At 38.5% G+C, this 25,293-nt stretch overlaps 1 protein-coding gene across 5 annotated transcripts in view; it reads right to left on the reverse strand.

Annotated features, from left to right (window-relative positions):
* Positions 1 to 25,293, reverse strand: part of apba2b (amyloid beta precursor protein binding family A member 2b) — an 80,427-nt gene that overhangs the window by 39,769 nt on the left and 15,365 nt on the right. For all 5 annotated transcript variants that reach the window (XM_089129562.1, XM_089129561.1, XM_039685554.2 and 2 more), the window contains exon 2: positions 18,708 to 18,746. The gene's annotated coding sequence lies outside the window, so the exon portion shown is untranslated. The remainder of the gene's footprint in view (positions 1 to 18,707; positions 18,747 to 25,293) is intronic.

Here is a 25,293-nt window from a genome sequence, read left to right on the forward strand (position 1 = left end):
GTGGCTTAAGTCATTCAACATGTGAAAGAAAGTCATAAAAATTAGACTTGTGCCGAATAAATTCATGTTCCACTTCAATTCTCGAGTCTGTTCATTTCTGCCAGGGCATAAGCCGAAGAGCTACAATATTCAGCACCTTATTGCAGTAAACGAGATCCAGGGGGCGGAGTTGGATCCAGATCTAAGGGGTGGAGATGAATAGGATTAGGGTGGGGTTAGGGATCAGGGGGTGGAGATGGGTAGGATTAGGGTGGGGTCAGCGATCAGGGGGTGGAGATGGTTAGGATTAGGGTGGGGTTAAGGATCAGGGGGTGGAGAGGGGTAGGATTAGGGTGGGGTTAAGGATCAGGGGGTGGAGATGGTTAGGATTAGGATGGGTTTAGGGATCAGGGGGTGGAGATGGGTAGGATTAGGGTGGGGTTAGGGATCAGGGGGTGGAGATGGGTAGGATTATGGTGGGGTTAGGGATCAGGGGGTGGAGATGGGTAGGGTTAGGGTGGGGTTAAGGATCAGGGGGTGGAGATGGTTAGGATTAGGGTGGGGTTAGGGATCAGGGGGTGGAGATTGGTAGGATTAGGATGGGTTTAGGGATCAGGGGGTGGAGATGGGTAGGATTAGGGTGGGGTTAGGGATCAGGGGGTGGAGATGGGTAGGATTATGGTGGGGTTAGGGATCAGGGGGTGGAGATGGTTAGGATTAGGGTGGGGCTAAGGATCAGGGGGTGGAGATGGGTAGGATTAGGGTGGGGTTAGGGATCAGGGGGTGGAGATTGGTAGGATTAGGATGGGTTTAGGGATCAGGGGGTGGAGATGGGTAGGATTAGGGTGGGGTTAGGGATCAGGGGGTGGAGATGGGTAGGATTAGGGTGGGGTCAGCGATCAGGGGGTGGAGATGGTTAGGATTAGGGTGGGGTTAAGGATCAGGGGGTGGAGAGGGGTAGGATTAGGGTGGGGTTAAGGATCAGGGGGTGGAGATGGTTAGGATTAGGATGGGTTTAGGGATCAGGGGGTGGAGATGGGTAGGATTAGGGTGGGGTTAGGGATCAGGGGGTGGAGATGGGTAGGATTATGGTGGGGTTAGGGATCAGGGGGTGGAGATGGGTAGGGTTAGGGTGGGGTTAAGGATCAGGGGGTGGAGATGGTTAGGATTAGGGTGGGGTTAGGGATCAGGGGGTGGAGATTGGTAGGATTAGGATGGGTTTAGGGATCAGGGGGTGGAGATGGGTAGGATTAGGGTGGGGTTAGGGATCAGGGGGTGGAGATGGGTAGGATTATGGTGGGGTTAGGGATCAGGGGGTGGAGATGGTTAGGATTAGGGTGGGGCTAAGGATCAGGGGGTGGAGATGGGTAGGATTAGGGTGGGGTTAGGGATCAGGGGGTGGAGATTGGTAGGATTAGGATGGGTTTAGGGATCAGGGGGTGGAGATGGGTAGGATTAGGGTGGGGTTAGGGATCAGGGGGTGGAGATGGGTAGGATTATGATGGGGTTAGGGATCAGGGGGTGGAGATGGGTAGGATTATGGTGGGGTTAGGGATCAGGGGGTGGAGATGGGTAGGATTAGGGTGGGGTTAAGGATCAGGGGGTGGAGATGGTTAGGATTAGGGTGGGGTTAGGGATCAGGGGGTGGAGATTGGTAGGATTAGGATGGGTTTAGGGATCAGGGGGTGGAGATGGGTAGGATTAGGGTGGGGTTAGGGATCAGGGGGTGGAGATGGGTAGGATTAGGGTGGGGTTAGGGATCAGGGGGTGGAGATGGGTAGGATTATGGTGGGGTTAGGGATCAGGGGGTGGAGATGGGTAGGATTAGGTTGGGGTTAAGGATCAGGGGGTGAAGATGGTTAGGATTAGGGTGGGGTTAGGGATCAGGGGGTGGAGATTGGTAGGATTAGGATGGGTTTAGGGATCAGGGGGTGGAGATGGGTAGGATTAGGGTGGGGTTAGGGATCAGGGGGTGGAGATGGGTAGGATTTTGGTGGGGTTAGGGATCAGGGGGTGGAGATGGGTAGGATTAGGGTGGGGTTAGGGATCAGGGGGTGGAGATGGGTAGGATTATGGTGGGGTTAGGGATCAGGGGGTGGAGATGGGTAGGATAGGATGGGTTTAGGGATCAGGGGGTGGAGATAGGTAGGATTAGGGTGGGGTTAGGGATCAGGGGGTGGAGATGGGTAGGATTAGGATGGGTTTAGGGATCAGGGGGTGGAGATAGGTAGGATTGGGGATCAGGGGGTGGAGATAGGTAGGATTAGGATGGGTTTAGGGATCAGGGGGTGGAGACAGGTAGGTTTAGGGTGGGGTTAGGGATCAGGGGGTGGAGATAGGTAGGATTAGGGTGGGGTTAGGGATCAGGGGGTTGAGATGGGTAGGTTTAGGTTACGGTATATGTAAGGTGGAAGGAGTTGGATCTGGGTCCAACTCCTCCCCCTGGATTTCGTGTTCTGCAGTGAGGACAATTTGGTAAGATGCCATTGTATTAACCAAAAACACTGAACTATTAGAATAGGAACAGCATGAATTTTCATACAGTATGTCACTGTATGTATGTAAATCCGATGGTACAATGGTTTTCGAACTTTGTAAAATCCAAAAGGGAGAGATACAAGTTAAATTTGAACATTGTTTATTAGATTCATAGTTTAACATTTTCAGTTTAAAATCATTTTCTAAGTGCATGAGTTGTGTGTTCTTTCACTCAACTTGTGCACTTTCCTGAGCACATGGCTGTGTGTGTGTTTGTTGAGAGCACATGGCACAAAGAAACAAACATGACAAGCTCTCCAGTCAATTGTCTTAACCCTGCCCATCTTGTTATCTGATTATAGTGCATGCAGACATCACTTTACTGCCGGAACATGCCGCCCTCAGCCGGACTGAGTGGCAAAAGAGCATGCTACGTGAATGGGGTTAACTGGAGAAACTGCGAAAACGAGAGTAAAACAAACGATTATAAGTTTAAACTAAAGTTTGGACTCGATATTGTTCCTTACAACTTACCAAAGATCCAGTGATCCATGGATATAGAAATGCAGCCAGGAATCATGTTTCAGACATTAATATGTGCCTGATTTCGATGCCGGGGAAATAACATAAAGCATATTTGCCTGTGAAAGCTATTTATAAATAAAATGGGTATCGGACTAAATCCATGTGATCCCTTATATCAATGTTATTTTTCATCATATCGTTCAGCCTTAAAACTTTATTTTTAAGCCTATATCTTTATTATATGATGGTACATGATTTTACCCCTAAATTCAGCATACTGCCACAAAATGATAACTGCAAATCCACTTTTTGCTGCCTGGAGGAGTCCAAATGTTTCTATGAATTGTAGCTATCACTTTGCTTCTCTGTTCCGTAGCTTTTGCAAGTCTGTAAAAATATACCTTAAATTTATTGTCAAATCTAGTTATAAAGTCAATCGCAAAGCTTTTTCCCGTTTTAGATGTGTTTAGTGTGTTTTTCATGTAGTAACCTCATGTAGGACATATTAATATTGCTAGGGATGTGCACAAGTACTCTGAAGTTAATAAATATTATAATTATGACAATTTTGGCAGCATTATGATTATTACTGTAATCAGGCAGTGCATAAAAACAGCCTTTGAGGGGTTTTTTTTCCCATTCAGTTGATTACCAAGTCTTTGGCAAGAACAGCCATACAATTAGATAACGCTAAAGCTTGTTCTTAAGAAAATATTTGATCATTTCTCAAGAATTGCACTTGTAAACATTCTTATGAACCTCTTAGAAACGTATGGTATTTCTTAGCTTCTCTCTTAGGAAGATTTTGGTAAATCTGGCCCCAGTACTTTGCTGATTAAGTACTTTTTTGTAAAGGAAAGATATTAGTGAACCAATGATGAAATCACTTCATTTTATATAAGAATATTATTATTATTATTTTTTTTTTAACCAATGATGAAACCATTTTTTAACCAATGATGAAATCACTTCATTTTATATAAGAATATTATTATTATTTTTATTTATTTTTTTTGCAAAAAACTGAAAGATAATAGCATAAAGGTTAGAAAAAAGTTCTTAAAGCAAGACACGGAGGATCCATTGTGAACATACTGATAGAAAAACTTCCTCTTTTCAAGAGGATAGGCAGAAAGCCTGCTGTGCAGCCGCTCTTGCAAGATGTATTCTGAATCAAAGTCTTCCATGTAGGAGAACGAGGCGCAACATGTGTGAACTGTGTGCATCAAAACCGCCTGAATCACCTTCATTACAACTCACCTCGTCTCCCACTCCAACTGCTTCATTTCTCATTTTCAACCACAGGTTTGGTAGGCTAAGACCTCCGATTCACCTCTAACTCTAAGCTTAGTGAAAGAGAACTGGGGAACATAGTGAATAAATGTGGAGATCAAAATCACACACTGTCTGAGAGGACAGCTTCACAATGTATCTTCACCATGCCTGTTTATAAGCCATTATTAAAACTTATTTCTCCAGCATAATCAGTTGGCACCTTATTAAATATGAGGGTTTAGACACATGCACTTCATATTAACACAACAAATGGTTGTTATGATTAAACGTGTTTACTTTCTTTTCAACTGTAGAAAATTGTTGGACCTTATACTTCATCTATCAAAAATAAGACTTGAACCTATGATGGAATTTGAAGACAGACATTAGAGAAAATATTTGAAAGTCTTCCCTGCAGAGCGGTATCTGGGTTTTTGCTTTGTGCTTCAGTATTCTGACTCTCCTTGCAAGAAGAAAACACAGTTTTCTCATTGAGATTCTAGGTGTGTGCTCGCCTGTCTCTCACTCGCTGCAGGGAGGGGAACACTTATTCCCTGGACTTATGCTACCTCAAACCTCCACCAACCAAGGCCAGACCACCAGACCAGCCTCCTCTTCAAATCACCACGGCAACACTCTTTTGTTTGACACCACCGCCAGCATTCATAGCCCTAAATAATGGCTAAATGGTGGGCATGGTGGTGGGTCAAAACATGGTCCAAAAGCATTGCAACAGAGTGTGGCTAAGAAAGATAATGCAAGAACACAACATTCTTGAATCATGTGCTAGATATTCTAGAGTTTTAAAACAAATAGATTGCCAAACAATGAAAACTGAGTCATTTATTCACCCTCATGTTGTTCCCAACCTGTCCTGTATGCTCTGGTTTCTTAATATAGGTTTGACTATTCCTTATAAAAACCTATTGAAAATAGCTTCGTAATAATCTTTGTAATACGTTTTTCTAAATAATTTTAAAAACATAAAATCTTTAAACTATCTAAACTGTTTATAAGTACAAAGATACTGTGAAAACATGATAATAAATGCATGAACAGGGATGTGTTTAAGAAAGATTCAGGAGGAAATGGGTTAGCGTGTTATAGTTATAATTAAGCCCCCCAAGGGCAACATGATAATGAAAAAGCTGTGTGACTGTGATTGGGTTCAGCTAAACTACACTCACTTTAATGCCCCCCCCCCCCTTTCTATCTCTCACTGTGTGTGTGTGTGTGTGTGTGTGTCTATCACCCCTGAAAGCCCACAAGCAAATAACCTGCAAATAATTGTCCTTACACATGCCTGCTGTTATAACTGTTTAAATGTTCACACCAAGCAAGATGTCACACCAAATCAGTGAAAATATAGGCAACCATATGAAAACCGACTTAAATTAAAAAAATAATAATAATAATAATACAACAAAAATAATAATTTTCTAATAAATGCCCCAAGAATTTAAATGAGAAAACATAAAAACATAATGAATGAACCCAAAATCATAATTTTGTTCCATGGTGGAAAGAAATCCATGCAGGTCCGGGACAATATGAGGGTGAGTAAATGACAGCATTTTTCATTTTTTGTGTCACTTTCCTTTTAAGGAGCCTGTGTCCAGAGCACATAACAGCTGTTTATGGGGTTCACCCATGGGTCCACCTGAAAAAGCATGCACAGAGAAGTCCAAATTAAACATGATTTAATGACTCGTAAATGTAAGTACACATTGATGGCGAAATAATCTTCGTTTTCTCACACAAACCGCTCGTTTCGTGTCTTAGGCCATCAATGTGTCCTTACATTTACGAGTCATTAGATCATGTTTAATTTGGACTTCTCTGTGCATGCTTTTTAAGGTGGACCCATGGGTGAAACCCATATTCCTCCATTATATGACTGACAGACAAGAACGGTTTGACCTAAAAAATATTAAAAAAAATTGAAAATACTGTGGAAACAAAGACACCTACATCTTGGATGCCCTTGAGGTAAGCTAAAACATACCAAAAATTAATTTGAAAGTGAACTATCCCTTTAACAACACAGGAAGTGATGCAGAACTGAAATATGCATTTACAGATGTTTTATATATACAATATAGAATCATATAAAACCTTCCATAGTATTATTCTACATACTGTAGTAGAGACTCCTGTAAACATGTACAGTTGGGCTATAGTTTCCAGTATACAGATACATACATGTGACAGGAGAAGTCTTGGCTTTCTCCACTATAATGGCTACCTATTTCTAGCAAGCAATTGAACACCTGCCTACACAATACACACATTGCTTTAAGCATTTGATGTGAGGAGCGAATCATATTCCACCATCCACCCAGAACACCCTAAAAAATCCACTGAATTGTACTAAAGACACTCAAAACGCATTAGCAACAGCCTATAAACCACCCACAACATCCTCTGTCCAGGCAAAAAAAGCTAGTGTGTGTGACACACAAATATGCTCATAATCAACTCATAACCCACAAACAAGCAGCACAACTCACAGATGGTATAGGAAACATTGGATATTGAGTTGTGTGTTTCTCTCTTTTAACACCAGCTGAGTGTCTGCAGTCACTCATCAGCAAAACTGACCAGCGGGCAACAATCCTGGCCAGATCAGCGCTGTCCACACCACCTTCAATGCCATGCCTGCGAGCACAGCGCAGTGGGGTGCCGCAGATGTCCTCAAATATGACAACGAATAGAGAAGCAAAGAAAAAAAGAGAGAAAAGAGTGGAAAGACATCTTGGCAGGGAATGGTGGTGCTGCATAAGTTGACTGTGAGTGAGTGAGTCAGTCAGTGAGTCAGAGATTGAGTGAGTGAGTGAACTGGGACGTTTCACTGTTTGTATCACTCTGCTTGCCTGTGTTCACAGCATTACAAAGTATGAAAGTATGAGAGTTTTTGCATGAAGCGAGGAGCATGATATTTGAAAGTCGAAGCATCTGTGTTTTCACTCAGTTTTCTCACCAGTGAACAGGGAGCAGGAGATGGATTTTTTGTTCGTTTGTTTGTTTGTTTTTCATATACACTGTAAAAAAAAATATTTTCTTGATTTGTAATCACTACATTTTTTTCTTTTGTCAAATCAACTTAAATAATTTATGTAGTTCAGATAACATAATATGTTGAGTTTGTGATGATTAAATCAATCTCTTTCATTGTATTAACTCATTTTTCCATTTCAATGAACTTAAAATTTTAAGGCAACCAGGTTACTTCATTTTTTTAAGTTAAACCAACAATATTTTTTTGATATATAAACTTCTTGTTCATTTTAAATAAAAATGTCACTTTACATTATTATTATTGTAAAATGTAACATTTGTAGAATGTACATATTCTAAGAAAAATACAGTTATGAAGGAATTTTCCATACTGGTGTTTTACACATTGCACGTACATTGTTTTATTCTAGATTTAAAGGAAGTTATCATTTATTCACTTATATGTAATATGTATGTAGCATAAATATACTGTACACACACACATACATATATGTATCATTATTATTATAAAATTACTTTTAAAAAATACAATTAGTGGTTAATTTATTTAATAAATTAAATTCAATTTTAAAAAAAGGAAAAGGGATCCATTCCTAGTTAAAACAAATTTTAAAAGCAGCCATCAGTTTGCTTCTCCACTCTTTTCTTTCTCTTCCTCACCCACACACTTTCAAACCAACACACAGGACAAAGCCGCCCGCCATTGCAGTAGACTGTTTGCCTCCTGTCAGCCATCTGGGCTGTGGCAGCTGGGAGCAGACCCTTCAGTGCCTCCAGAAAGAAATGGGTTTGAATACAAGGAGAGGGAGAAGAGGAAAGAGCCAGAGACGGGGAAGAGATGCATAGATGCAAAAATAGAGGTAGTATGTGAAGCAGCAAATCAAGACCCCACCGATTTTAACTTCCAAACAGCCACAGGCACTCTGATCCGTCTTATTTGCTCTTCCCTAATATTCTTTATTTGCTGCGTTTATGCAATCAAAACACAAGCAAAAGCACAAAATTAAGCATATATCACCATTAGCAGCAGCGTTATGACATGAAACCCATTTGAATCTATATTTAGCCTTTATGAATCTCCCTTTTATGAGCCCCTAACATTAGTTTTAGTATTAGTACAGCATTGGGATGCAGAACACAATAAGAAAGCATTAAACTAGATGTGTGAGAGGATAAGCAGAAGCACTGTAATAATGAGAAGCAGAACCAGTTTCACTCGCCATTTCAGGTTAAGTTTGGCTAATTTGCATTGAAGTATCAATCAATCCCACCCAATAACATTCATGGTGTGTACTCCCCATGCCCCCATATAAATGATGGCAATGACCTTTGCTAGACATCTGATGTGTGAGTGATTATAGCACCTGTGCCTGCTGCTGAATACAGATTTCTAAAGCAGGGCATTACTGAACACCCTCATTAGGGCAGCATCTCAAATATATGAGCAGTAAATGGGAGATTCCTTGATGAATGTTGCAGATCACATTTGTACATATCGAGCCGTGATGTCCATAACAAATTGGACAAATTGCAAAAGTAGTCCTTACGTAGTCTATTCTATTCTTATTGGCCAGCCACCACTACGAAAACACAGTTGTGGATATTTTTGGGCCAATAATGACCAACAATTCTTCATTGTAGAGTAACGTGATGGAGTGCTCATTAGATGGGAGGAAAACAGGAGCACACAAACCAAATCACCTATCGCAGAACTCTTCAGATAAAACACACATACATTATAGATTTGGAGTTAAATTAACTTTTTTTTTTCAACAGGGTTGGAGAATCGGTCAAACGCTCAAGGTGATGAGGTTGATTAATGAAGGCTGAAGACAAAATGGTCGATACTGAGAAAGTTATGCTCAGAGATAATGCAGCACAGAGGCAGAGAACCGTGGAAAAGCTCCACCCACTGACAGCCTCAGCTCATTAATTATTCATGAGGCTGCAAATGACACAAACACACTATGCTCATCAACTGGGGTGAGTTGGGAGCATAGAGAAGGGTGTCTATGTATGCCGATTTTTGCATGTCTAAGTTAAGTTCCTCTTAGTCATTTCTAGGAGAGCTATGAGGATTGAGTACAGATAAACAAAGTCATTATGTGTTGTGTTGAGCTTGCTACACTGTAAAAAAAAAGACAATTCTATTTCAGTTTTTCTACTACAAAATGTCATGTTTAATTCAATGCATTACTTGCTGTTTCTTTGTAATAGCTTTTGACATGTACTAGCAACTTATATAAAAACACATTTTTAGTGTAGTACATTACTGTATATCGTGTTTATCCAGCAATACAATGGAGATGTTATAATTTGTTACCATCAGGTAACTTCTGTACGAGTGTGAGATTAAACCCCTGATCTGTTCACAGAGGTTTTGGAGGTCTGACCTGACCCAGGGGATCCTGCAGGCCAGAAAAGGAGAGCAATGCTGCAGACAAAAGGGGCAAATTCACCTTGTGCATCAAAACACTACCACTCTCCGTGTCTAACGCCCAGCGGAACAGCAAGTCCCAGAGCACAGCAGAACAAAGTGTTCCTCCTCATAATTCTCACCGCTGGGACACAGCAGGACCATAAGTCACTTCAAAAATAAACACTATAGCTAGGAAATGAGTTCAGAAACTGAGGGTCTGAGTGTAAGAGCACACATAAACATGCAATTCACGGTCTGCGTGCAGTACGAATAATGCATGATTCGGAGCTATTTTAAGATTTTTTTTTTCCAGCAAACTCTGCATTGCGTGCTACTTTCTGCCCACATTATCTGTATGGATAACAGAATTCAGCAGTTTGGCTTGAAAATCAATTGAATCACATTAAAGCTGCCGTCGGCAACTTTTTTTTTTTTGATCATATTCAGCGAATTAGACACTATATTCTGACAGAACAACATAAATAAAGTGGTTTTAGAAAAAAACAAAAACTATTTGTTTTGCAAAAATCCACCGCTCCCGGTTCATTGTGTCCAATCAGCGCAGTCTTGCAATGCACGCACATGTCAGTGCACACACCTGAAGTTCGCGCAGTAGCAAAGAGTGATGGAGGAAAAGTTTCCAATTCCTCGGTTAACCTCAAGAGCAAGGAGGTGAAAAACCACACAGGAAAAGATATAACTTTATTTCTTAGAGTTTTGTTAGAAATCTAAGTATGTTTGCCCAAATGTGTTAGTATGGATAGCTAACGTTAGCACTTTGTGGCAGGTTCGTTAGCTTTGTTTGCACTGAAATCCGTGTGAACGTAACTTTAGCTTGATAAACAGGTCCAGATGAAGGGATAAAGTTAGACTTTTATGTTTGTTAACTTATTATGTTTTGGTTTCATTTTTCCGTGTTGTCGTTTTATCTGTTACTGGTCATTGTTAGTTTCCACAGTTACTCCATTAGTTACACCTCTTCCTAGTTTTGTTAATAACTAAGTGTGTATTATTTAAGCTATGAGTTTTTCACAATTCTTTGTTTAGTGTTGTTTGTTGTCAAGTTTTATGTGGTTAGCTTTTTCCTGTGATCATCTGAGTGGACATTGGACTTATTAAAGACTGTTTTGTTGATATGCCTGAGTCGTGCGAATTACTGCAACCCGTAAGTGACACTTGTACTATTAGAACTTTCAAACTTAAACCACATATATTGGTCAAAATTATATGTCGGTCTTCAATGTTTTTATAATTCCCCAGAATTGAATAAAAGACTAATAATTGTTTTTTTTTTCCTTTTTGAAAAAACCCATACATTTCAGAGCTTTGAACTTGATCTGTAAAAAGATTGTTTTTGTCAAGTAACCAAAAAATGGCTTTATTCAAAGCATATCATTTTATATGACATAATCAACCTGCCTACATCAGGTTACATCACTTAAAGTCATTTTAAGGTTCATATTAGTTAAGTGTAGCTTGTTAAAAAGTAGTAGCACATTTTCATGTAAAAGTGTGAGGAATTAGCATCAGCTGGTGCTTCCGGTGGCCTCTCCACACTAAATGCAGTCTGAACTCTGGCTGTTTCAAGATGAAAAGAGTATATTTTTTCAGATTGCGCCTGCTCTGTTTGATATTTATTATTTTAAGACACAGTATGCCTCAGGGTTGGAAAGTAGATCAGACAAGCTGAGTCATATCAGTCTTTGGGGAAAAGCAGGCCAGAGACAAATAAACAGGGTGACTATGCCTGAGAGCAATAAATAAATAAATAAATAAACATACTACAAGGTGGTTTCTGGCATACAGTGTAGGGATGCACTGGCCGATAATTCTTTATATTTGAAAGGCAATGAACAATATATTGGTCGATAAATCTAAATCCAAATTTTTATATAATTTATGAGAGCCTGATTACAAAAATAAAAATCTGACCATTAAAAGTCATGTCTCATGGCTTTAATATATCGACCAAATTTTCTTATTGGGCCGATAACGATAACATTAAAAATGAACTTTTATCGGCTGATATATCGTGCATCCCAAATACAATGTGATCCACACAGACTGGTGTAAAACAGGGTGCCAAAGAAAGAAGCTATGATCTCTTATCTACTTCAGCAGACTGTTTCTCTCATCATGCTTTAGGTTTTGGATTAGAATGACAAGCTGACATCACAAAGTGCCTCTGTCTGAGTTTTGAGAGTGCTGTAATAGGAAACTGCTCCATGAGACTCACTGTCCTACTCTAAAACACTTGTGTGTAAATTTCAAGTTATCCTGAAGACATTAATTAGCTGGTTCAGGTGTGTTTGATATGGAGGGTTAAGGCTGATTTCTGCAGTGTTCGAAACGCCCCCTATACCCTTGAATAGGGCACTATGTGAGGGCACAGCCAAATGAAGTGCTATCCGAAACCATAGTGGATGTTATCGAAAGCACTCATTCAATCCCAAAATCGACCGCAATAAAGAGTGTAGAACCAATGTAAACTCAAAAGCCTCGCTGGAAGATGGCGCCCCGCAGATGAATCATCCATCCAATCATTTTCCAAACCGCTTATCCAATGTGGGTACAGCGTAATATCATACAGGTATACGTAAATTCATTTCTGATTGATTATTATATTGTTTAATTAAGGTTTATACCTAGTTTCCATGACAGAGTTTAAGATAAATCTCTTCATTACAACTGGACCTGCCAGTGTGTCAAGTTTAAAATTATTATTACAAGCACAAACTATGCAAAAGCGGCAGCCTTTATGGCACACTCAGTGTCCGAATTCCCTCTTTTTTTTAATTCACTCCTTAGAGTGGACTATATTAGTGTTGGGAATAGTGAATGATGGTATAGAGGGTAATTTCGAACACACCCTGAGCCTGGGTCTCCAGGAGAGGAGTTGAAGATCTTTAATCTACACCTCCGATCTTCAACTACCTTTATCTGAAAACAAACTCAATTCAAGACAACAGATGTACATTTAGATTAGAATATGAAAGGTCCTATGGGACTGTGCTTTTAAACTGGGGTGCTTGAGGGGTCAACAGAAGATTTGAATGACTGAATGAATGTATATATATATAAAAAAGACATACAATATGTACTTTTAGGTACACAAAATTTACTTGTTGACTTAAGATTTAACTGTAAATTTTGAATAATAATCTATCATTATTATTAGTGCTAATGTCATTAAATTTAATTATCTAACATTATTATTAATAGTGGATAAAAAAGATATCCCAATGCCATTGCCATCAGCTTGATGTGAAGTAAATACTGCGCAAGTGCGGATATCATATTTTAAATTATTATTTTTTTTCATAGAATAGTAAAAAATAGACAATATTTGAAGACAAAATATCTAATTATTGTTTCTGTTTGCTCATATATAATACCGAGGGACTGGATTCATTTGGAACAACATTTGTGTTCAGAATGAAACTAAATTGCCTAAATGACTAACAAAATGATTACAAAAGGAATATGATAGTCTGCCAGAGAGCACATAAAGTTGTAAACACTCACACAAAGTGCACTTGATCCTAACACGAATAGCATCTACATCTGATACACAGAGATCATCTGGTTAGTTCAAGCGTATAGCAATACCGAAACAGTTTTAAGGTGCATTATCTTTAAGTACAACAAAATGACATATCAAGCAGGCAGCTGAGACTATGTTTCTCTTTAAGGCATCAGTAATAAGCCATCCTACAGCCTTTGAATTGATTCTGTATGCAGTTGAAAGCATGTGTGATGTCAAAGCAACAGAAACTTCCACATTCAGTCTGACTGCTCTGCACCAAATGCACGGATTAAGAGCCTATCATCACTGCGGGAGCGTGTCATCAGTTTATACTGAGGCTTTTCATGGCTCCTGTTCATTAAATAGCCAGATCTTCTTTTTTCTACATCCTTTCTTGAGGCTTTTTATTATGAGAACTCATACCATCACTGGTCTAAGATAAAAAATAAATCAGTCAACCCCACTGCTTTTAACAGCAGACTGGTGTGTGATGGGGTCCAACATGGCTGTTGTCCTCCTGGGTGCCCTGTCACTTTGATGTTGACAGATTGAAACTATCTAAAGAAGATTACGTGCCTTGGTTTAGATCGGAGGGTGAATCACAACACTGTCTTGCTCTTTTTCAAAGCATTCGGCAGGACGGCTAACTGCCATAAGCGAAGCGAGCGCAGTCTGAACTGAATCCCTTCTCTCTGCATCCACTAATCCTCTTTTGCACTTGATCAATCATGAGCTTGGCCAACCCCAATCACAGAAAACACTGCAAAGAAACGGAAAATAGAGAGGAAAAATGTGTCTGTCCAAGCAAAATCCCCCTTGAGGATGTTTCAGTCACAACCAGTTTGCACCGGTTATAATAGGCAGTGTTGAACAGATGTTTCCTAAGGATATGAAGATGTTTTCATTTCATTTATTAGGTTAATATAATGTAATCCAACAGAAACAGCAGCACATTTAGGTGTTATGTTTACTCCCACCAGCAAGAGTTTTATGCAGTTTAATTATTTACAAAGGATAATACAAGATTCACAGAACATAATCCAGCCAGAATAGGAAAAGAACTGACAAAGAAAAGGGAAACATGAAGGATAAAGATAACAGGACTATAAGCAATGACTGAAGGGAATAAATCAACAGGACCATTTGGTGCTTTCAGTCATGTAAGAAGGATTGTATTTACGAGTTGAGCTCACACCACCTAAAGTCACAATTACCAGTGGAGTGGGAAGATCAATACCTTCTTTAAACCCAAACGGACCAATCCTACCTTAGCAACTGTTACCATTTATCATTTTATTAGACTTGTAAAATCAGCAAAATCTAGACTTTACAAGATCTGTGTGTTTAGACAATTTTAAAAGCAATTATATGTCAATTATTTCAAAACACACTAACAGATTATTGCTAAGTCATTAATGACCCAAGGTATCCAGAGAAGATACAAGAAGTATTTTTTTTTCCTTTCGCAAATTTTCAAAATAAAATTAGAAGTTCAAAATTAAAAGTTGCCACAGTTACAAGTTACAAAATACAAATTGGTGCCAAAGTCTGAAAAACAGCGCATAAAATGCTTTCCAATGTCTAAATGTTCAAGCCAACTCAAAGGGTTAGTTCTGTATTTTACACTTAAAGCCCTGTTTCTGATGAAATAGAACGGTTAAGATTGAAATTTGGACAAATGCCGCTGTCCCGAGAATTTTCGGTTTCTGTGTTAGCACACCCCCCCCCCCCCCCCACCTACACAATGGCTCCACAAAAATTGCTGCAAAAGATGCTTTCCAACAGGTTTTATCGTACACTGTAAAACAATATTGTTGGTTTAACTTAAAAAATTAAGTAACCTGGTTGCCATAAAATTTTAAGTTGATTGAACTGGAAAAAGTGCGTTAATGCAATGAAGGAGATTGGTTTAATCATCAGAAACTTAAAATAATAAGTTATCTGAACTAAATAAATTATTTAAGTTGATTTGACAAAAAGAAAAAATGTTGTGATAACAAATCTTGAAAATATTTTTTTTTTGTCCGACTCTATTGACTTGACTTAGTATACAAGCTACGCTAAAACCGTTGGAAAGCATCTTTTGCAGCGATTTTTGTGTGAGCATACTGTATCAGTGAACACCCCAGACCACTCTATGAGTTTCACGTCTTTGTAAACTAAAGTTTAATGCGTTTTATGAATGACTGTTCCAGTGCACATAACACAGAGACCTAAAATTCTCTGGACAGCAGCATTTGTCCAAATTTCAATCTTAACCGTTTTATTTCATCAGAAATGATCTTAAAACAGGGCTTTAAGTGTAAAATACAGAACAACTAACCCTTTAAGAATGACTTCTAATCCTATTTTGCCAGTTTCTAAGAAAATCTCACAGTTTATTCCAATGCGATATTAAGCACATATTTTTGTGTATATTTGATTGATGAGGTGCATGCACAAATTGTACACTTTGCTCATCCAAATTCCGCTCCGTCTTGCAGCAGGCACACAGAAAGTGTATTTCGCAGTTTAAAGCCCTTTTAATAACTCTTAAAAAAAAGCATGTCCCACAGTAGACTGCACTTCCTGACAGTCATAAATCACATTACATATTTTGACTGATTTGGACATTAAGAGTTGGCTTTTAAGAAGGGGCGAAAGCATTCATCACACAGCCCAACTGCCATTGAACTGTTTTTCAAATGCATCACCACGTATGAAAGACCCATGATATAATTTGTCAGGCAGTCATTGCTGTATTTTAAAATGATTACGAGGACAAAAAAGATCACAATCTCTACGATTCTCTTGAAAAGTAGATCACAGACGTCTTCAAGATCGATCAAGATATAAAATCACAACCCCTAATGGAAATACACAAAGCCATCCCATTAGAGGAGTTCCCTCCCCAATTTCAAATGTAAAACACTAATCTACTACTGAACCACTGTTACAGTATCGTCATATTTTAATAAAAGTCTTCGTCGGAGGGCAGCCAGCAGGCCTCCATTTCCATTCATTTAAAAAATATGTCAGAAAGGGCACGAGCCAGCACAGCAGGACACACCAGCACGTTTTGCATTTTTTGTCTCCATCTGTATGCAAATTCTTCCATTACTGCTTGATTTGTAAGACCATGGGCAGTAACACATTTCATCAAATGCTACATTTCCCCACCTACCGACGCTGTGCTATGAATAAAGTACAAGGCCAGAGAAATACAGCGGAAAGCAGCAGAATGAGTGTTCTGCAAAACAGTAACACTAATTTAGTCAAGGAGAACAAATAACATTTCAAGTTAGACACAGTACAGTGTCATAAGGACAAGCAGTCCGTGAGAAACACTTTCTGCTCCAACTGAAAAAAAGAGTGTGACAAAAATTCAAATCTAAAACTCTGAAAAAACATTTACTGTATACCGATTCATCAAATATTATCAAATCATCAGAGTGATCATATATTCTACAATTCGAAAACTCATATGAACTAGATCATTTTAATGATTCAGTCAAAAGATTCACAAAGTATCTTCAAACTCACTCATGAGTAAACGGTTGGACTAGTTTAAAACCGCTACTGAATCGTTACCGAGTTCACAACTGAGTTGCCCCACTGAATCCTCGATTATGGCCTATCCCAGCATTTTTAAGGTTTACTTCAGGTTTGACTTCGATTGGATGGCATGTTGGAACCATAATAAACACAGCGATTTATTTTCAGTTTCCCTGTAAATATATTATATAAATATTTATATCATATTAAATTTATATGTCACAAATACAATCAGGATCAGCAGAGTGACAACAACAAATTGTAGTATATTTATTTATACTAAATACATCAACAACAATTATTAAAAACTTAAATCATCATCGTCTATATACAAAAAAGTACTAAATATTTAAAAATGACTCTCAAAAATAAACGCTATACATCAATAATAATCTAAAAACAAGATTGTCATTGTCTAAAAATTCCCTTGGCTACAATCTAAAATCTAATTGTTGCCCTAAAATTCAAATTCATGTCTCATTTCTTTCTAAATGCACGTCTCTGTGCCCCTCCCCTCCCATCCATCAAGACTGTGATTTGTCTTTGCTCAGAAATCATCCATCGAGCCTCTACGGTTACCCGATGTTGACAGACAGAAGAAGAGACACAACAGAAGACTCAATCGTTTTCTGCCTTCACAAAGAGCCTCCTCAGTCTGACCCCACCCTACTCTGCCTCGAGTAAACCAGTACAGGTCGCCATCTCTGCCCAGTCCCGCCCTTCAAAAAACAAAACAAAAGCCACAGTGCTAAAAGATTGTATTTTTCCTCCACATATCCTCATGAAATATTCTTGCAAGTAAAGATGATGAATACATAATGAGAAGAGAGGTGTTTGTGCAGCCATACCGCTCTGTGATCCTTCCTCCACCCCATCACATCCTCAAAGACATCTCCCACAATACTGCAACCCTACACCAACCCCATCGCCAACACAGGTCCCCTGAGCACAGCAGCATGTGCTGGCCCCTCCCCCACGGCTCTTATTGCATCCCACACTTCATTATACGGCACAAGGCCAGGCACATGTCAATGGTAAGCGGTTGGATACTTTTGTCATAAATACACAATGAAGATAAATACAGACAACAGATGAGTGTTAGCCACGGTAGTACGCAACTCAGAAATTAATTTTGAATGCTTTTTAAGTTAAAATGAATCAACTCAATTTGAATTGAGGTAGCAAAAAGAAAGCAGAATTGCAATGGAAGTAGAAATCAAATGTAAGTGTCTTTTTTTGTTGAAATTTGTCGAGAAATTTGTCGAGATTTTTCAATGATGGCTTGACAAATCTTGTGTGAAGTTTAGAGCTTACAGGTAGCATTCAATTTATATATACACTACTGTTTAAATGTTTGGAGCTAAGAAATAAAAGAAACTGAAAGCAAGGATGCATTAAATTGATCAAGACATTTATAATCTTACATAAAATTTCTATTTCAATTCAAATAAAAGCTGTTCTTTTGAACTTTTATTCATCAAAGAATCCTGAAAGAATTTATCAGTTTCCACAAAAATATTATGTTTTCAATTTTAATAATATTTCACAATATTACTGTTTTTACTGTATTTCTGATCAAATCATGAGCATAAGACTTCTTTCAAAAACATTAAAAAAATGTAATTATCCCAAACATTTGACCAAATATATAAATGATGTGCAACTTTCCGCAGTTATATTTAATACATCCACGGACCAGAGTAGAAGAGCACTTCATTCCCCATGCCATTATCTGTTGAATTTCCTCTAAATCAGTTCCACTTCCTGTTATTTCCACAGATTTTCACAAACTTTGCCATAACATTTTGTCATGTTTCAAAACAATTCATTCAAACTCAACGCCAGAATATGCTAAAAGAAAAGGCCTGAATATGATGCTCAAAACCAGGGAGACATCCATCTGTCATGATTGCTGTTTGCACAGAGAACATTCTCATTTTAAAAGACACTTACCGTTTGTTGTGGGGTGAAGAATATCTCTCAGGCACAAAACTAGAAGAGAAAAACAAAGAGATGAATGAGAACATCACGACTGCACAAACAGAACACTCCAATCTGTCCTCACCTGCTAGAGTCCCAAGCATTTTGATCATAAAATAGTATGATTAATATTGGAGAACCTTGGCTTCAGTGATGTCTTTAAAATGACAACCGAATAAGTCAAACACATACAAACCCATGCACACAACTGTGATGATTTCTAGTTAATGGTCACATCATAAGTAAAAAAAAGACAGCTGCGAGTTTGATTGACACATGTCTGTGACATCTACTGTTTAAAGGAAAACAGGAAGCTCGTTTTCACTGGCTTGTCTCACACTTTGACTCTGTTTGGTGCAGAGAGTTGATTTGCGTGCCATGATTACTGAGCACCATCTCACAAAGAGGCTGATTCAATCAACAGTGGCACTGCTCTGGCACACTCTGAGGAGGGAGGAGGAGAAACAGAGACGTCCCATCCGAGACAACTGATGCAAAGCAGATTCTCCGTATTTTCTCTCCTCCTGACAGTATCGCTTGTTCTCTAGTGCGGGCGCTTCTACACAAGCAGATGTTTTCCATTAGATAAGACTGATAATGACACCTCACATGTCCCCCACAGACTTAGGTGACTTTGGCAGTAATTTGTACAGCTAATTGTAGAAGTGTCCTATAAATCTGTCTATTTCCTAAGGGACATGTGTCTTCCAGATGGACCAAGCCAAACAAGATCAGATCTGATGTGAAGTGACGCTGTCGCACCCTATTTTCTGCACCTGCCCCAAACACAATGACGAGAACATTCCCCAAAAAGCTATAATCAACTGAGAAAAACTCAATTTTTATTTAACCCCGTAGAGAGCTCCCAATGAAATAAAGGCTTTGAGGATTACGGCCAATTCATTTGGCATCATTTGTTGAGGGAAAATAGGAAAAAAAAATACGAGTTGATCTTTTTGACATCTTGCTGGCAGATGCTGCTCTTTCAAATGCATTTCAACAGCTCCTGGTAAATCCAGTGATAAGCAGAGTAAGAGGATTCAGCTCTATGGACAGATGGAAAAACTGAGAGGAAGGGGAAATATGTGCACACTCTCTTTGCATTTTGAGGGAATACTTCACCCAAAAATGAAAGTTCTGTCATCATTGACATTCATGTTTTACAAAACCTGTTCTTTCTTCCGAGGAACACAATAGGAACACAAACATTTTCCAGACTATCGATGCTGCTTATTAACATTCAATGAAAGATACTCATACTGGCTGCATTTATTTGATCAAAAATACAGTATAAACTGTATTATTACAAAACATTACAATTTAAATAGCTTAATATAATAAGATATTATTACTAATTGTATACATCAAACATACTTATTGCTGGATCCTGAATAATCAATCACTCCAGTCTTCAGTGTCATGACATGATCATTCAGAAATCAGTCTAATATGCTGATTTGCTGCTCAAGAAACACTGTATTATTATTAATGTTGAAGACAGTCTGCTTCCTATTTTTGTGGAAACCGTAATTAAAAAAAGGACTATTTGATGAATATAAAGTCCAAATGAACAGTATTTATTTGAAATATAAGTTTTTTTTGTAACATTATAAATGTCTTACTGTCACTTTTGAACAATTTAATGCATCCTTGCTGAATTATTATTAAAAATGTATAATTTTATAAATTTTAAAAATATATATTTTTTTAATTTACTATATAAATTTAAAATGTATTAAAATTATTATTATTATTAAGTTTTAAAATTGACAACTGAATGGTATATTTAAAATAGCCTATATTGTATGATTATGGAGCCGTAATCATAACACAAGTAGGTTTGAAATAATATTGAGGGTGAGCAAATTAAGAAACAAAAATGTCCCATTTTAAGTAAACTATCCCTTTAACACTTACACACTTTTCGTCACCATCTTTCTTTTTTTTATCTCTCCCTTACAAAGCTGTACCCTGAAAGCCATTTTGATAAAAGCTACCATCTGTGGCGGAAGCAGGGTCTAATTTTTCAGCCAAATCCTGTCAAATGGCAGTGGCCGTGCTGCATGCCTACAGAGCAGTGTGGCTAAAATCCCCTCTCCACCCCTGCAGACTTGCATTATGAGCACAGAAGGACAGAATGTAGGCACTGATGTCAGCATAATGCTCCATTGGGGAGGCTGCCTGAGAAACACCACAGGGAAAATGAAAAGGATGAGGAGGTGGACAGAATATGTGAGCTGAGTGATGCTCTTGTCATCCATCCATCACTGGCCTTTGATTACAGGCGGAAATCGCCTCGACCCCTGTCAAGACACCATGACATGTCTAGCTCTGCCCTAAAATCTCTAATAGCTCAACTGTACTCAAAAGCAGGCTGCAATGAAATGCATTTCTTTACCACGCTACTGTTGTCTGAGCCTGTTTAGTTGTTAAAGGGATCGCTTTACTAAAAAAAACAACTAATTTACTCACCCTCAAGGTTGTTTTGATCCTGTATGACTTTTATTTATTTATTGGGACACAAAGTATGACCTTTTTAAATAATATTCTAAAAAACCTGGTGTTACCAGGCTTTAAAAGGGACTTCCAAAAGTGCCCATATGACTTGTTATTCCCTATATTCCAAGTCTCCTGAAGTCATATGATAGCTTTTTGTGACATACTGATTGAAAATGAATTGTTATTCACTGATAAACTTCAGTGGACTGTTAACTGACTAAATCATTGAATCAATGACACATTTAGATCAGAAGAAATGATCAATTGAAAAGAATATTCATTCAATTATTCATTCAAAAAGGACTATTAGTTCACAAATCAAGCACCATAATTCATGTTCCAAAGAGAGCTGGAGCAGATGTCAAGACAAAAATACAACATACCTGACTGTCTAAAGGTTTGGGGTCAGTGTTTTTCACACCAAGGCTGCATTTATTTGATAAAAACAGAATAATAATAATAATATTGTGAAATATTACTATTTAAAATAGTCCAGTTCACGTGGCTACACCGAAGCGATACAATTCTGTATTATAAATTTTAAGGCCAGACAAGTAGTTTGTTGAGGGTTGTTTTTTTCAGTTCCGAAAAAGTGTGTGCGGCTTTCGGAGCTGTACAATGTGGTGCATTGTGGGAGTTGTTGTCTTACATAGAAATACGCCCCTCGGTTATTTTCTTGGTCAAGAGGGCACCAAATTAAAAATTTCTTTTACATTTCGACTACATATATGATCCACTTTTTTAATAAAGATTAATGTTGAAATGGGAGAAATGCTCTTTTAATTTCAATTAATATCAGTTACAACCTTAAAGGTCCCCTGACATGAAAGTTTGAACATTAACATGAGCCTGTATATGTTCCCAAGTGGCTAGAAATTTCAATCAGTGTAAACTTTCTCTGCCTTTGAGAAAATGGAAGCTCTCAGACGGGCTGATCTCGAACCTCCTCATGACTTCATACGGAGGAAAGGTAATCTCTGAAACGAAAAGCTTTCTCTGCTTTGCCCGCCCAGAGAATTTGGCTCGCTCATGACAAAATGAGCTAGGACGAACGCACAAGCGCGATTTGAGTTATTCGTCGAGAGACATCATGGCTTGCAAACGAGCGAAGCATGGCAGTTGCTCAGTGTTTGTTCGGATGTACAAATGAACACAAAAGTATTTTTTAGTTCCTTCATCCGAGCCTCTGAAGAAACAATGGATTAATTTTATTTTCTCTGGAAATGCGCCGACACAACTTCCCAAAGTTTTGTATGGTCCAAACATTTCACCGAGGACTGTTTCCTCAACTTGGGCCAATACAGAGCTGGCCTCGATGAACGTCTGAAAATAAATTGATTGAGCGACCCAGCAACAAATTCTGATGTGTAGCCGACAGGTAATCTTTCTCGCAAAATCGTTCAGTACTGTTAATGCATCATGTCAAGCCAGTGACTAAAATATCAACTTCATATTGTTTCTTTTAGTAGGATGAAAATAATCTTATTGTGAACAAATTATACAGAAAGCAATCTAAAAACAATCTTTCTACACAGCGTGAGTTTATCTGGACAACTCGTTATGAATTCACTGACGCACATTACACTGCACAACAAAGCTCTTACTGAATGTACATCATCGTGTTTGCATTGGTGAAAGCATTAGAGAGAGTGCAGAAACTGCGTTGCAATGATAAAATCTTCATTCTCGTGATCAACAGACTGTCATCTGACTCAATGCTCATCACGGCAACATTTTATGTGATGGGAATAGATTTAAATACTTTAAAATCTTCTCACGATTCGTTAATCTCAACAGCTGTAATAGTAAAAACGTATAATAGCTGTAGTGAAAGTATTCAAGAGAGTTTCACAATACGTAGCTATTTCATATGCAAGCATGTCAGAATCACAGCAGTGGCCAGTTACACTGAATCCCACAACAGACAAGCCCCTTCAAACTAAAATAGGCTAAATCAGGCTAGGAAAAATGCCTTTTATTTCTAAATTATGACTATTTTTGATCTAAAAAACATACTAACATTATAAGGGCAACCTAGGAAACATTATAAAATAATAAAATAACCCCATGTCAGGGGACCTTTAAAGTAACAATTTCATGTTAACACTAGTGAAAGTGTAGTTCTACGAAATCCTGCCACTTTTGAACAGATCAAAATTCATGTATCGAATTGAAGTTCAGCAACCAGCACCATAGATCGCTATGCATCGGCTCAGTGCCGGAGATGGAGGTAAACATAGCCTATTTATGTCTGCAAAATAGTGATGCGCTTGGAGTGAAAAGTGACTACTGACTGACTCAGTGTCCCATGGGAGGCTCAGGGAGATCGTTTTTCAAGGGGAGCAAGAAAACAGGCTGTGCTTCTTGGCAGAGGCTAGCAGGGAAACCAGACAATAGACACACCTTTTATCACACTATAGTCTTTACTAAGTTTATTTTATGCTATGTGCTCTTTAGAAACTAACAATGTCAGAAAACATCAGAGACGTTACTTCGGTAGATTTGATGCATGAATTTATATACAGAACTTTATTGCAAGTCCTTTGTCATCTGTTTATCAAACTCGTGTCATATTTTGCCTTGTGGAAAACACTGTTTCCATAACTGGCAGACTCAACAATCCTTGTACTTCTTGTTCGTTTCCTGTTTGTTTCAAACAGTTTCCTTGATGACAGATTCTTGCTAGTGAAACTAACCTGCTGTAAAGCTCTCTTTGCTTTGCATGACAAAGAAAGGAAATGAATAGGTGCATGACAGGAAAGAGAATCGTTCTCATTGTCATCAATAATCTCCCTAAAGCTCTAGGTGACTTCTGCTGAAATTAAGAGACCTGTTTGGATTAATATGATGATTATTCATGAATGTCAGACTCAGGGATTGCTTCTCGAACACAGCGTGAGGATTTGCTGCTGTCTGTGGTGCTGAAACACATTCAGATGGCAGAAACAGATAGTGATGTTCAAGTTGGAGATTCCACTGTAGCTCACATAAACAACATCTGACTAGCCTCACGTACTGTAACACATTGCACATATAATGGAATGTATATTCAATTCAACAATTAGAAGTTGAGGTAAATTGTACGCTTCATTTTGAGTAGATGAAGAACATAAAAGGGGTTTTTTATACCACACAAAAAATGCTTTCTGCCTGTGACTCATTATTAAACCTTCAGTTTTGCTGGCATTCAAAAACGTTGAAACTTGGCAAAATGGCTAAAATCACTAACAGCATATTTAAAGAAATGTTTGTACCAAAAAAATCTACTCTATCATAATTTATTTAACGTCTTGTTTTTCCCAATTTTGTTGATATTTTAAGAAACAATAACTATAATAATAACTGTAAATGCTGACCAAATTTTCATTCTGAGAAAAAAAAAAAAAAACTTTAGCACTTCAGTAACTTTAGTTTAGAAAAATAATATGATGTCTGCTGACTGCTATAGTGGTGAGAAATCAGACCTCTGCTGCCAGAGGCTAAAGGGAATGACCTGAATGAATAATGTGAATCCAGGTCATTTCCGTTACTCTTTCATCTGTCTCCACCTTCTCATCTCAGACTTTCTCTAGTGTACAAATTCTCTTTGTGAAAGCACCCTAGCTGTGTCTGCTTCCGTTTCTCTGTTATTCAAATGCCCATTTCCCTCTCTTTGTTCTAAAGTATAAGCGCTGGCTGCCATCAGTAATACACCAGATCTGCTGACATCCCAGCAGACACAGCCCTGGAGGTTCTGCTGGAGGGAGGAAAATCTATTGTCATCGATCTCCTTCTTCACATAGGCTTCCCTTACAACACACTTTTTATTTTAAAGGCTTGCATAGGCCCCTTTTCCCTGCCATTTACACTCTCTCAACCCCTATATAAGGTTACAGTGCCCTTCTCTGCTAGAGCAAAGCTGTTCTCTATGCTGCAGAAGTGCACGGGTTTGTCTACCAGTAAGACACTGTGCATCTTAAATCCAAAAGGGGATCATAAACACCCACAATGAGTCAAGATAATCTGTGCTGACCTTTAACAAGTTTTCAGAGGATCAGGAACGATCCTATTAAAGAGTGTC

The sequence above is a fragment of the Pimephales promelas genome, chromosome 1 (assembly GCF_988280905.1).
Source record: "Pimephales promelas chromosome 1, fPimPro1.hap1.1, whole genome shotgun sequence".
NCBI lineage: Eukaryota > Metazoa > Chordata > Actinopteri > Cypriniformes > Leuciscidae > Pimephales > Pimephales promelas.